Here is a 12,679-nt window from a genome sequence, read left to right as displayed (position 1 = left end):
TGCCAGCCGACCGGTGAGTGCTGCAGGAGGGGAGGCGGGGCATCGGGCGCATTGCCGGTGCCCGCCCCTCCCCTCCAGCGCGAGCCCACATGCGCTTAGAGGCCCGCAGGGCCCCCAGTGATGCCGGGTCCCCCGAGGGGGGCCCCGCCTGCCCACAGTTCATTTCCTGAGCCCCGAGAGGGACTCCCCCGCTCATCATGAGCCCCGAGAGGCTCCACCATTGCCCCCCTGTTCCCTCGAGCCGGCGAGGCTCCGCCCAGCATCTTTGCTCTGGAGCCCTGGAGGCTCCCTCATGGAGTCATCCTCCTCCGAGCCTGCAAGGCTACATCAAAGCCCCTCAGCGGCCCAGCACTTCGTGGGCCGCTGCCACGTTTAGGTTTGCCCCGGGCCCCTTGCAGCCCACTCTGAACATCGAGACTCTAAGGCGCCCTTGCCCCAGGAAGGCCATATGGCCTATGGGGTGCTACTGACTAATATCAAAGTGATGCTGAGAATTATTCTGTGTTGCCCTGCTGATGGGGGCCTCTGTTGTGTTATGTACCTTGTCCCTTCCCTCCTGAATACCCGATGTCCCATGTATGTGATCCCTGGTCAGAGTGAGTTCTACTGCTAGTTCTAGGAAGCTCCCAGTGGATATGTGTTCTAATGCCAGTTCTATCATGTGCATACCCCTGGCAGGGGCCCCTTGGCCCTGCCCTGTACCTTCTTCTGTGTAACCCCGGCCTGTGCCTCGGGCCCCTTGTACAATGTGTGTTCCTATGTGTCCTTCTTAATACAAAGACTATTTTCATATATACTTGGTGGGGAGTCCTTTTGTGGGAGGCCCTGGATGTTGTTGTTGGTGGGTGCGTGCGCAAATGCTTCACACATGTCCTCCGAGATAGGCCTGACTGCCCACACCGCGTTACCTAGAGGGTGAGCAGGGGTCGACTTTACATAGGAGTGGCGGTCTCTGACTGGCTGTGGCGCAAGCCCTGGCCGGCCGGGGGTCCCATTTCCTACAAAGGCACTCTGTGGCCAGTCTTTTGATCTATCAACATAGCATTACAAAGCTAAACATGAGATGCTGTTAGAAGAAATATCAACTGGAAGTCAAGTTGAACCAAACCACAATATGATACCCTACCATTGCACATAAATGCTGCACGGGACTCGAGAATCATGTGCATGACCGCACTCCACTGGTGCAACACAATAATTAAGATATGCATCATCCCAACATTGTCATGTCTCAAGCAAAACATACATGGCATCATGTGATTCAAAACAGAAGTGCTACTCACTGTGAAGGCTGGTGGAGCAGTATTTTCAACCTGCATGGAGGTAACGACATGACAGTGACATGAAATAGTGCAACAAGGGGCAATGCATCCATGTCCACAGATTCACAGGACATTTCTCAGGACATGTGGAACATACAGTGGGCAACACCTACACAACATGGTGGAATGGCAACCAAACTGGACTGTCCCACAAGGTGGAGGTGAGGATCCAGTCACATTCAAATGCACACAGTGATGCTGCAATCCCCCACAGAGTCCGTGTTTGAGAGCTCTGACACAATGTCAAACCATGGTATGTGCAATGTTGCAGTGGCAATGTCTACACACATTGATGCATCCACCAGAGTATACAACTACAACAGATGACTGTCAGATGGGGTGACTATCCTGTCATGGGAGTGGGCATACATGTAATAAGTAACATATTGTTGTTGCATGTATTCATGGTCGCACTACATGCACATGAACATGTACCACACGTTTCTACACATACCAACGCTAAACAGCCTCATATGAGTCCTTACCCAAAATGACTTCTCCACATGTCCATGCATGCTCCGTTGATTAGGCTGACGTTGCAATCATCTTCAGCAATAGCAGGGTGACCACAATGACCCAAACGGACAACAGCCAGGGTGAGCTGTGGATGAGAGTGGCACACAAGGGGTCAAATTCTGTACAATGTCATTCAGACAATGTCCTGTACAATATCCAGTTGTTGTAGTACACCTGTACATTCCAAGTACACACATAGCACGTATGTGTGTTGCATTACATCTGCACCTGTGTGACACAGCACTACAGACATCCAAGTGACATTGCATACAGTCTGCTGCATACACATCATGCTACCCATGCAACTCTCTAATACATGTATTACATATAACCAGCTATGACTCACCATTATGAGAAGAAGTTGCGGATGAGGTGACTCCGGATATCATCTTCTACCTCCTCATCACTGGTATCCTGGGCAAGGCCTTCATCCTCTAAGGGCGGATGTTCCAGCTCATCAGGGTCAAGGTAGAGCGGCACGGCCTTCTCCACTGCCATGTTGTGAAGCATGCAGCACACAGTGAAGATGTCACACACCTTGCGTGGGCTGTATTGGAGGGCTCCGCCTGTCCTGTCCAGGCACCTGAACCGGCTCTTCAGGACTCCAAATGTCCGCTCTATCACCCGCCTGGTCTTCCCATGAGCATTGTTGTACCGCTGGTCTGCAGCTGTCCTGGGGTTGCGTAGTGGAGTCATGAGCCACGGCATGTTTGGATATCCAGCGTCTCCTGCAAATCCACATCATGGAAATGAGTGTGTAATATGATTCAGATGAAGAAGGTGTGACATACTGACATACATAGCTGACGAGTATACTCACCAACAAGACATGCCCGGTGGTTGTGCAGCTGCAGCATCATCTGTGGCACCCTGCTACGCCTCATGATGAAAGCATCGTGGCACGATCCTGGAAAACGTGCAGATACATGTGAGATAATCATGTTGGCAAGACACACCACCAGGGCATTTATCGAGTGGTAGTGTTTCCTGTTGCGATACGCCTGCTCCTGAGCCTGTGGTGGCACCAAACTAACATGTGTACCATCAATTGCACCAATAACATGTGGCATGCGTCCCAGGGCATAGAATTCCCCCTTGACATCTGTCAACTGTTCTGGAGTAGGGAATGTGATGAATTCATCAAGGTGGAGCAACATCGCAGCCAAAACATCTGTCAATACACGGCTGAACATGGTCTGAGACATCCCTCCCACATCAGCTATGGTCAATTGGAACGTACCTGTGGCAAAGAAATGGAGGGCTGCCATCACCTTTACCTTGGGTGTCAGCGCCGTTGGATACCTGTGTCGTGGTTGCAGGTGAGCCTCCAGTCTGTCCGTCAGGTCCTTGATCATCTGTCTGGTGAAGCGATAACGACGGATGCAATTGCGTTCCCTCATGGCTTCCAAGTCAGGTAACGGCCGTTCCAGAGGGGGTGCCCTGCAAAACACATATATTAGGAAATGTGTTCAACTGTCTGACTAAGACAATAACAATGTACATGGCACAATCAACACTGCTTCAACAAATCTAGACAAGTGTGAGTGTGGCGTGGGAGACACACTGTTGTAACATGTTCAAACTCCCAGCCACTCCTCCGTGAACAGTACAAGACTTGTGGTCTGTGGAATGGGACAGGAACAGACTAATTTGCATACAGCCAGGTTCTGAAACTGGGATGGTGCAGTGAGCTAAAAAACGGTGTTGGATCTAGCCCTGATCTCTTGACTGGGTGAGAGCTTTCTCCTTAATTCGGAGACTCTGTCCCTCACCACCCCTTGTTGTAAATATATGTGGAATGGATATGACATGCATACAAAATATCTGATGGAAAGGTGTTATTGAGCATGACAATGTATCATGTCAGTGACACACGGCATGTGAATGTCAGTAGGAGGTTGTCTGCACATCCAGACAGCTTACAGCAATACACACACCACATGTGGCATCATAAGCACAGTTCTGACATAGTCATGTTGCGGTGTGATATTTCCCTAACTATTACCTGAACATCATCATACTGCATTAATGTTTGATTAGTCACAAATGGTCTGTGATGCCATCACACATATGAGTGCTTCATTAACACAAGTGGCATGGTGTGCGTACATTAGAAACCCTGTAATCACGGCAAGGATACAATATGGATGCTCCTACAGAAGATGTACTGAAATGTATGAACTGGTTACTTACCTTTTGTAACAAAATATCATAATGGAACAGTAGTAAGTAGCATGTTCCTGACTTTGAATACATACCAATCTTCAGACAAATTTGCCTCCCTGGATGCCATCTTTGTGAGTCGGGGATATGGAGCCATCACTGGATGAAATACGATGTTGCTGACTGGCATCCTACAAGTGCTTGGCCAAGTATTGCCTGTACCTACAACGCACACTCTGCCAGCAGTTACACAACCATGTCCCACAGACAGTGTGGTAGGCAGACAAAGAGGCATGTGATGTTGTAAGACCTCAGTCCCAGACTCAGGGAGGATGATGACATCTGTCCGTACTGCTCAGACCTCTTGAATACCCTCTACAGCAGAGATAGGGGGAATGTGGTCTGTGATTTGGCGGGCAGGATGCCCATGCTCTCTGGGGTGGGGTGGGAGGACAGGGCACATGGCCGGTCCAGAGAGGGGTGTGGTCGTCTGACAACGTGCCTATCTACAGCCAAAGATGCAGCGTGCCTGTACATGCAGAACAATATAGATACAGTACATTCCTCAGGATAGGCCTGCAGATGCTCAGCGGAGCGTGACTGCACTTGAAGGACCTCAGTGAGGAGGTTGGTCCTCACCGCGGCAATGGGGAAATGATTGGGCAAGGCTATGGCCGCACACATAAACATTACACTGTACGTTGGCCGGTCATCCATTAACAGGTTTGGAGTAGAGACATCACCAGTGTCTGGCTAGGTGTCCAGACCACTTGCATGCCCCAGTCCACCTGTCGTGTCACCTTGGGACCCACACTCATATGTCAGTGGGTCTTCAAGACCCTCCCAATACTCTTTGACACCCATTTCATGATAATCAGGCCTGTCATGAGCTGTGGCCGGCTCGTAGGAGTTGAACCCCCCCCTGCAGCATTAATGGTGGTATACTGCCACACAGTTCCCACGCCAGTGCCGTACAGGGTGTGGTATCGGGGACACCACCACCCGAGAACGCCGCAAAGGCTGGCACCTGGAGGACAGTTGCCAGTGAGGTTGTGAGGTGAACCAGCGAGGACCAGGATCAACATTCAGATCCTTTCGGTCACAGCGGGTCTGGCACAAATGCGCCGCCTGCGTCAGGGACGAAGTGAGTGATGGCGTCACGGGCAAATCACCAGACGCGCAAGTGCCCCCAGACGGGTCCGCTGGGCCAGAATCCGCCGCGTAGGCCTTTGGTGGTGTGAGGGACATCATGGACATGAGGACCACAGGTCGTGGTGCAGGCTACAACGGCTGCAAATCTGACAGAGCCGCGTGGGCGGTGTCACCCGAATCCCATGCAGCATTGCACGTGCATTGTGTAGATTTTGAAGTGTGATGACATCTCTTTCACATACATGGGTTACCTGACGACTTGGCCCTGGAGGACTGATGTCAAATCCAGGGGCAATGATGTCTCAACACCCACGCCCAGGCACTCCTCCTACGTCCAGACCATGAGCCATTGTGCTGCAGGGACAACTGCTGGAATCTGAGCGGCATGTGTGACCAATCACACCTGCATTCATATGTCTGGTCCCAGCAGTCGGAGCAGCTCTACTTGTCTTGCTTGACGTGAACACTGTGGAGACACCGACGGTGAGGGTCAGTCACCAACATGAGAGGGTTGCAATCCTCACAGGCTTTGAAATGGACATCCCTATTGGCACCGTCCTGAGTCAGACAATCCAAGTGAAATGGTCAGAAGTGATCGTACTATGATCTTGTTTCAAAATTGAGTTAGGTTACACTTATACGGGACCAGCACAGGTGTTGTTAATACAGAGGACCTGACGTGAGCACGCTGAGGTCACGTATGAGTACCCAGACAACGTCATCACGGCACACACAACGCCAACAACACACGGTGGGCCGCAGGACATGCCTACCGACACACAAGTGTACTACTGAGCGGAAATTGGCATGTCCAGGATGACACGTGGGGATATTCTAAGGTGAGTAAGATGATACTGTCCTGAACATTTCATATGCACACAGCAGGCACAATATCACATATGGCACACACATGACGTGGTGACTCAGGGTCATGCTGTGCATCTATTACACCTCTGTCACAGTGGGCATGTTGCTGTCATCATGTGCCAGTTCCCTGTACTGATTGGTGTGGCAGTCCAGTGTTCATGTGCATCGCAATATGTTGTAGACGTTACGCCGGTGCAAAGTGTTGTATGCATGTGATGCACATGTGCTGAAGGAGTAATGACAAGTCTTGCCAGCTCTTCACACATCAACTGAGGCACTAGGTCACATTCCCTGTGCTTCTTCAATGTCTGCCACACTTGGGGCATGCTGATGTGAGGATGCCATGCTGATGTATGCATCCACATTGTCAACATGAGGGTAGAGTACATCCCTGCTATGTGATTTCCTGGAGTCACTCTCCCAATGGTGACATGAAGGAGGTCAGGAACGCAGCCTACACAAACGTTCACATGAGCATGTCTGACGCACTGTACATACGCCTCGTTTCCCTATAGCTTTTCAGCCCTACGCGAGCAAAGCGTACCCCAATGGTACGTGCGTGTGTACGCCTCGTTTCCCTATAGCTTTTCAGCCCTACGCGAGCAAAGCGTACCCCAATGGTACGTGTGTGTGTACGCCTCGTTTCCCTATAGCTTTTCAGCCCTACGCGAGCAAAGCGTACCCCAATGGTACGTGCGTGTGTACGCCTCGTTTCCCTATAGCTTTTCAGCCCTACGCGAGCAAAGCGTACCCCAATGGTACGTGCGTGTGTACGCCTCGTTTCCCTATAGCTTTTCAGCCCTACGCGACCAAAGCGTACCCCAATGGTACGTGCGTGTGTACGCCTCATTTCCCTATAGCTTTTCAGCCCTACGCAAACCAAAGCGTACCCCAATGGTACGTGCGTGTGTATGCCTCGTTTCCCTATTGCTTTTCAGCCCTACGCGACCAAAGCGTACCCCAATGGTACGTGCGCATGTACGCCCCGTTTCCCTATAGCTTTTCAGCCCTACGCGAGCAAAGCGTACCCCAATGGTACGTGGGTGTGTACGCCTCGTTTCCCTATTGCTTTTCAACCCTACGCGACCAAAGCGTACCCCAATGGTACGTGCGTGTGTACGCCTCGTTTCCCTATAGCTTTTCAGCCCTACGCGAGCAAAGCGTACCCCAATGGTACGTGCGTGTGTATGCCTCGTTTCCCTATAGCTTTTCAGCCCTTCACGACCAAAGCGTACCCCAATGGTACGTGCGTGTGTACGCCTCGTTTCCCTATAGCTTTTCAGCCCTACGCGAGCAAAGCGTACCCCAATGGTACGTGCGTGTGTACGCCTCATTTCCCTATAGCTTTTCAGCCCTACGCGACCAAAGCGTACCCCAATATTACGTGCGTGTGTACGCCTCGTTTCCCTATAGCTTTTCAGCCCTACGCAAACCAAAGCGTACCCCAATGGTACGTGCGTGTGTACGCCTCGTTTCCCTATTGCTTTTCAGCCCTACGCGACCAAAGCGTACCCCAATGGTACGTGCGTGTGTACGCCTCGTTTCCCTATAGCTTTTCAGCCCTACGCGAGCAAAGCGTACCCCAATGGTACGTGGGTGTGTACGCCTCGTTTCCCTATTGCTTTTCAGCCCTACGCGACCAAAGCGTACCCCAATGGTACGTGCGTGTGTACGCCTCGTTTCCCTATAGCTTTTCAGCCCTACGCGAGCAAAGCGTACCCCAATGGTACGTGCGTGTGTACACCTCGTTTCCCTATAGCTTTTCAGCCCTACGGGAGCAAAGCGTACCCCAATGGTACGTGCGTGTGTACGCCTCGTTTCCCTATAGCTTTTCAGCCCTACGCGAGCAAAGCGTACCCCAATGGTACGTGCGTGTGTACGCCTCGTTTCCCTATAGCTTTTCAGCCCTACGCGAGCAAAGCGTACCCCAATGGTACGTGCGTGTGTACGCCTCGTTTCCCTATAGTTTTTCAGCCCTACGCGACCAAAGCGTACCCCAATGGTACATGCGTGTGTACGCCTCGTTACACCATTGAATGGGTTGCATTAGCAAGGGCAATGTCACCTTACTTGTGTGGGTATTTGATTAAATACATAGGGGACATCTAGGGGAACAGTGGACAGATCAAAATGCAACCAGGTTGTCATGGATACTGAATTTTTTGAGCCTCCTACAGGTGTTAGAGAAAATTCAGTTGGGCAAAAGTATACAATGTTGCAAAAGTTGTTGTTCAGCTCAGGCTCAGTTTTCAAACCATGCATATGTGTGTCATGTCCTTATGTGTGAAGTGATTGGATGGAACGTAGGATGCTAACTATGGTGGCCTATCAGACACTACTCCTTGGACTCACAGCCCCTCTGCAGCACAGATATAAGGCAGCATGTGGCTGTGGTAGGGCACTTGCCTGCACAACATTGGTGTGGTAACCACAGCTGCTGTCTCTGAATCCTCTGGACCCTGATTGGCTTAGCATGGAGAGGGCACCTGCATTCACTGATGGTGAGAACAAGGCCCTGCTGGATGCCCTCCTGCCTAACTACAGCAAGCTGTATGGGAGACCAGAGGATCAGGTGAGTGATGTGTGCAATACCTTGGAGTGTGCACCTGTTTTGTGTGTGACATTATAGCCACTGTGTATGTATAGTGTCTACATGCAATGTTGTTGGGAGTGAGTGCCAGGGTGTACAGTGTTGTTACTAGAGGCCTATTTGTTGCAGTGGGGTGTGTGGCAGCGTGTCACGTGCTGCACTGCACCCAGACGTAGCATACATTGCTCAGTGAGTGCCATGCTGGGAGAGTGTTTAGCACCCATCATGTCATCTGTAGCCTTTCAATGGCATGTCATGCAGTGGTGTTTGCTCACACGCCACATACTCGGGTCCAACAGTGCTAATGTGTTTATCTTACAATGCCCTGTTATCATCAAGTTTTTTGTGCACATATGTGTGTGTTTGGAACATGGACCAGGTGTACTGATGCTGTTTTACTTTACATTTGTGACAGGTATCTGCCTATGAGAAGGGTGAAATCTGGCTGGACATCGCCAGGGCTGTCAGGAGCGAGGGGGGGCCTCGCAGGTGGCTCCGGAACATCAAAAAGAGGTGGCAGGACATCCAGTGCTGGAGCCGCCGCATCGCCAGAGTACAGCTAAAGCTGGAAGCTCCACGCCTGCATGGCGGCACTCGCCACCTCACCCCCAACATGCTCCGGGTCCTGGAAGTGGTGTTCCCAGACCTCCATAGGCAGTTGCAGGAGGGACAGCAGCAAGTAGTGGGTAGGTTTATGTCTGTTTGTTGTGATGTGTGTCACATGCTCCCTGCAGTGCTCAAAGGCATGGTTACACTCCCATAGTTTGAGTGTTGTGGTCAGACAGGCACTCCATGCATTGGCCTCAGAATGTCCCCGTTTCTGCAGCTGCTTCTTTACATGCCTTGCCCTAATCCACTTTTGACCTGCGCTTTGGATGATGTTTGTTTTTCACATGTACTCCTATGGTGCAATGTCTATGTATGCATCTTCCTTTGCACATCATCATGTTGGAGGGGGGGTCTGTGACACCTGTTGGAACCTTACATGTGGCACCACATGTGCACTGTGTCTGCCGTTCTTCCTATTTAGGCACTGATCTTGAGTCTAAACATGTGTCTTCTGCACGAGTCAGCCTCAGTGGCCTTTGTCCATGGTACTCTTTAAAACAGTCATGTGTTGGCTACAGGTGCACAATGTACAAGTGCAATATTTTGGGCTTATGCATACTCACACTGGGCAGTGCGTGTGTGCATAGTTGCCACATAAGTCAAATGTTCTTTGTAATTACTATTGATGGTCAGTCACACAATGAGGCTTGGGGTGTCAACAGCTGTGATGCCAGTGTGAGGTGATGTTACACTTGGTTCAGGTCCCAGGATGGCATAACATGTCACTTCAGGAAGGACTTTTCCCATGTGGCACAAGGTGTAAGGAAATTCAACATGTGCAGGTCTGGGTTTGGGTGGCTGGGTGTGTAAATGAGCTGTGATGCTTCATCAGCTATCCTGTTGTCAGGCAGTCAATCATCATTGTGTCGCTCATGATAGATTTTTCCATTCACTGTTGCTTGTATCCTACTATACATTATGCGTAGTGTCTCTCGCAATTGGCCACAACTAGACTTATCATTGTGCAGTGTTCAGTCTCCTGTGACTCATGATGCATGCCATGTTCAGAAATGAAGCCTAATGAATTGTAGCTGACATGTCTGATGTGTACAGGTGACTGATATATTATTATTCTTCTCCTTGCCCACAGCATCATCATCTGAATCTGGAGGGGACACAGGCGCGGACCACGAAGAGGGACACACCGACAGTGCCACCTGCTTTGAGGAGTCGGAGGGAGGCAGTTGCACGGAGGGTGATGAGAGTCTGCTGGCCGGACGACATGTGACTGACACATCTTACCATGCCAACAACTCCGAGTCAGACTCTCAGGAGGAGGGGGAATATGCAGCAATGGTCTCTCCATCATCTTTGGCTGGCGTCCCCTCTTCCAGTACCATCTCCACCCTCCCAGTCATTAGTGTCCCTAGGGTCCGTGCTAGCAGCCGTGTCTCCTTTGTTCCCGGCACCGCAGCCCCTGCCCCTGTGTCCCCTGCTGCCCTCAGTGCTGAGACTGTGGACCTACTCCGACAGATTGCAGTAGGTCAGACATCCATACTGACTGTCCTCCATGGACAAACACAACTGATTACACAGTTGGTGTCGTTCATGGAGGGCATGTCGTCGGCCATGTCTGATCTACGTCGGAGTGTGGCTGCCAAAGAGTCAACACTGACGGCAGCAATGTACTCCCAGCAGCCTCTGTCTCCCCCCCATCCTTCATACCCATCCACTTCTGCCTCTCCCATATCTACACAACATACACGCAGACGCCACAGGTCACACACACCCAGCACACCCACACGTCAGAAAAAGCTCAAAGCTCCATGCACGCAATCTCAAGGGGATGTAGGCACACCCACAGGGAGAGGGGACACAACGCACACACGCATCCACACACCCAGGAGTACAGACTCACAGCCCTCTACCTCCACCCCCAATGTGTCCCCGGGTTCAGGTGGTAGTTTTTCCACACTGGCTGAGGTGTGCAGCCAGGTTTACGAAGCTACTTTCCACTACACCTGCACCCACTCCGCCTGTCCTTCCCTCTCCTGTCCATGCGGTGCCGGAGGATTCCACAGATGGTGCCCCCATAGTTACCACTGCGGATTAAACGCCATGTGCAGGCAAGTTAGTGTGTGATCACACCCATGGAGGCACATATTGTTGCTCGGACTTTTTTGAACTGGCCATTGGCCTTTAATGAGCAAGGACTCTTATTTGCTTTCCTTTTTTGGAGCAGCTGAATAAAGCATTTATGTTAATTTTCTGAAGTAGTTTGTGTGATAATGTCTGTGACTGCTATGTGCCTGGGAGCTGATGTGATGTTCAAATGTAGGTATGTTAACATGTGTCAATCTCCTGGTGGTAATGATGTTCACAATGGTATGTTGTTATGTAACAGCTGGGCACTGGTGGGGGTGTTAGCCACACACACACTCTGATGCTGGGCACTGGGGGGCACTGGTGGGGGTGTTAGCCACACACCCACTCTGATGCTGGGCACTGGTGGGCACTGGTGGGGGTGTTAGCCACACACACACTCTGATGCTGGGCACTGGTGGGCACTGGTGGGCACTGGTGGGGGTGTTAGCCACACACACACTCTGATGCTGGGCACTGGTGGGCACTGGTGGGGGTGTTAGCCACACACACACTCTGATGCTGGGCACTGGGGGGCACTGGTGGGGGTGTTAGCCACACACACACTCTGATGCTGGGCTCTGGTGGGCACTGGTGGGCACTGGTGGGGGTGTTAGCCACACACACACTCTGATGCTGGGCACTGGTGGGCACTGGTGGGGGTGTTAGCCACACACACACTCTGATGCTGGGCACTGGTGGGCACTGGTGGGCACTGGTGGGGGTGTTAGCCACACACACACTCTGATGCTGGGCACTGGTGGGCACTGGTGGGGGTGCTAGCCACACACACACTCTGATGCTGGGCACTGGTGGGCACTGGTGGGGGTGTTAGCCACACACACACTCTGATGCTGGGCTCTGGTGGGCACTGGTGGGGTTGTTAGCCACACACACACTCTGATGCTGGGCACTGGGGGGCACTGGTGGGGGTGTTAGCCACACACACACACTCTGATGCTGGGCTCTGGTGGGCACTGGTGGGCACTGGTGGGGGTGTTAGGCACACACTCTGATGCTGGGCTCTGGTGGGCACTGGTGGGTACTGGTGGGGGGGTGTTAGGCACACACTCTGAAGCTGGGCACTGGGGGGCACTGGTGGGGGTGTTAGCCACACACACACTCTGATGCTGGGCACTGGTGGGCACTGGTGGGGGTGTTAGGCACACACACACACTCTGATGCTGGGCTCTGGTGGGCACTGGTGGGCACTGGTGGGGGGGTGTTAGGCACACATTCTGATACTGGGCAATGGGGGTCACTGGGGGGCACTGGTGGGGGGGGTGTTAGGCACACACTCTGATGCTGGGCACTGGTGGGCACTGGTGGGGGTGTTAGCCACACACACACTCTGATGCTGGGCTCTGGTGGGCACTGG

The sequence above is a fragment of the Lissotriton vulgaris genome, chromosome 5 (genome assembly GCF_964263255.1).
Source record: "Lissotriton vulgaris chromosome 5, aLisVul1.2, whole genome shotgun sequence".
In the NCBI taxonomy this organism is placed as follows: Eukaryota; Metazoa; Chordata; class Amphibia; order Caudata; family Salamandridae; genus Lissotriton; species Lissotriton vulgaris.
Note: the sequence above shows the minus strand (reverse complement) of the source record.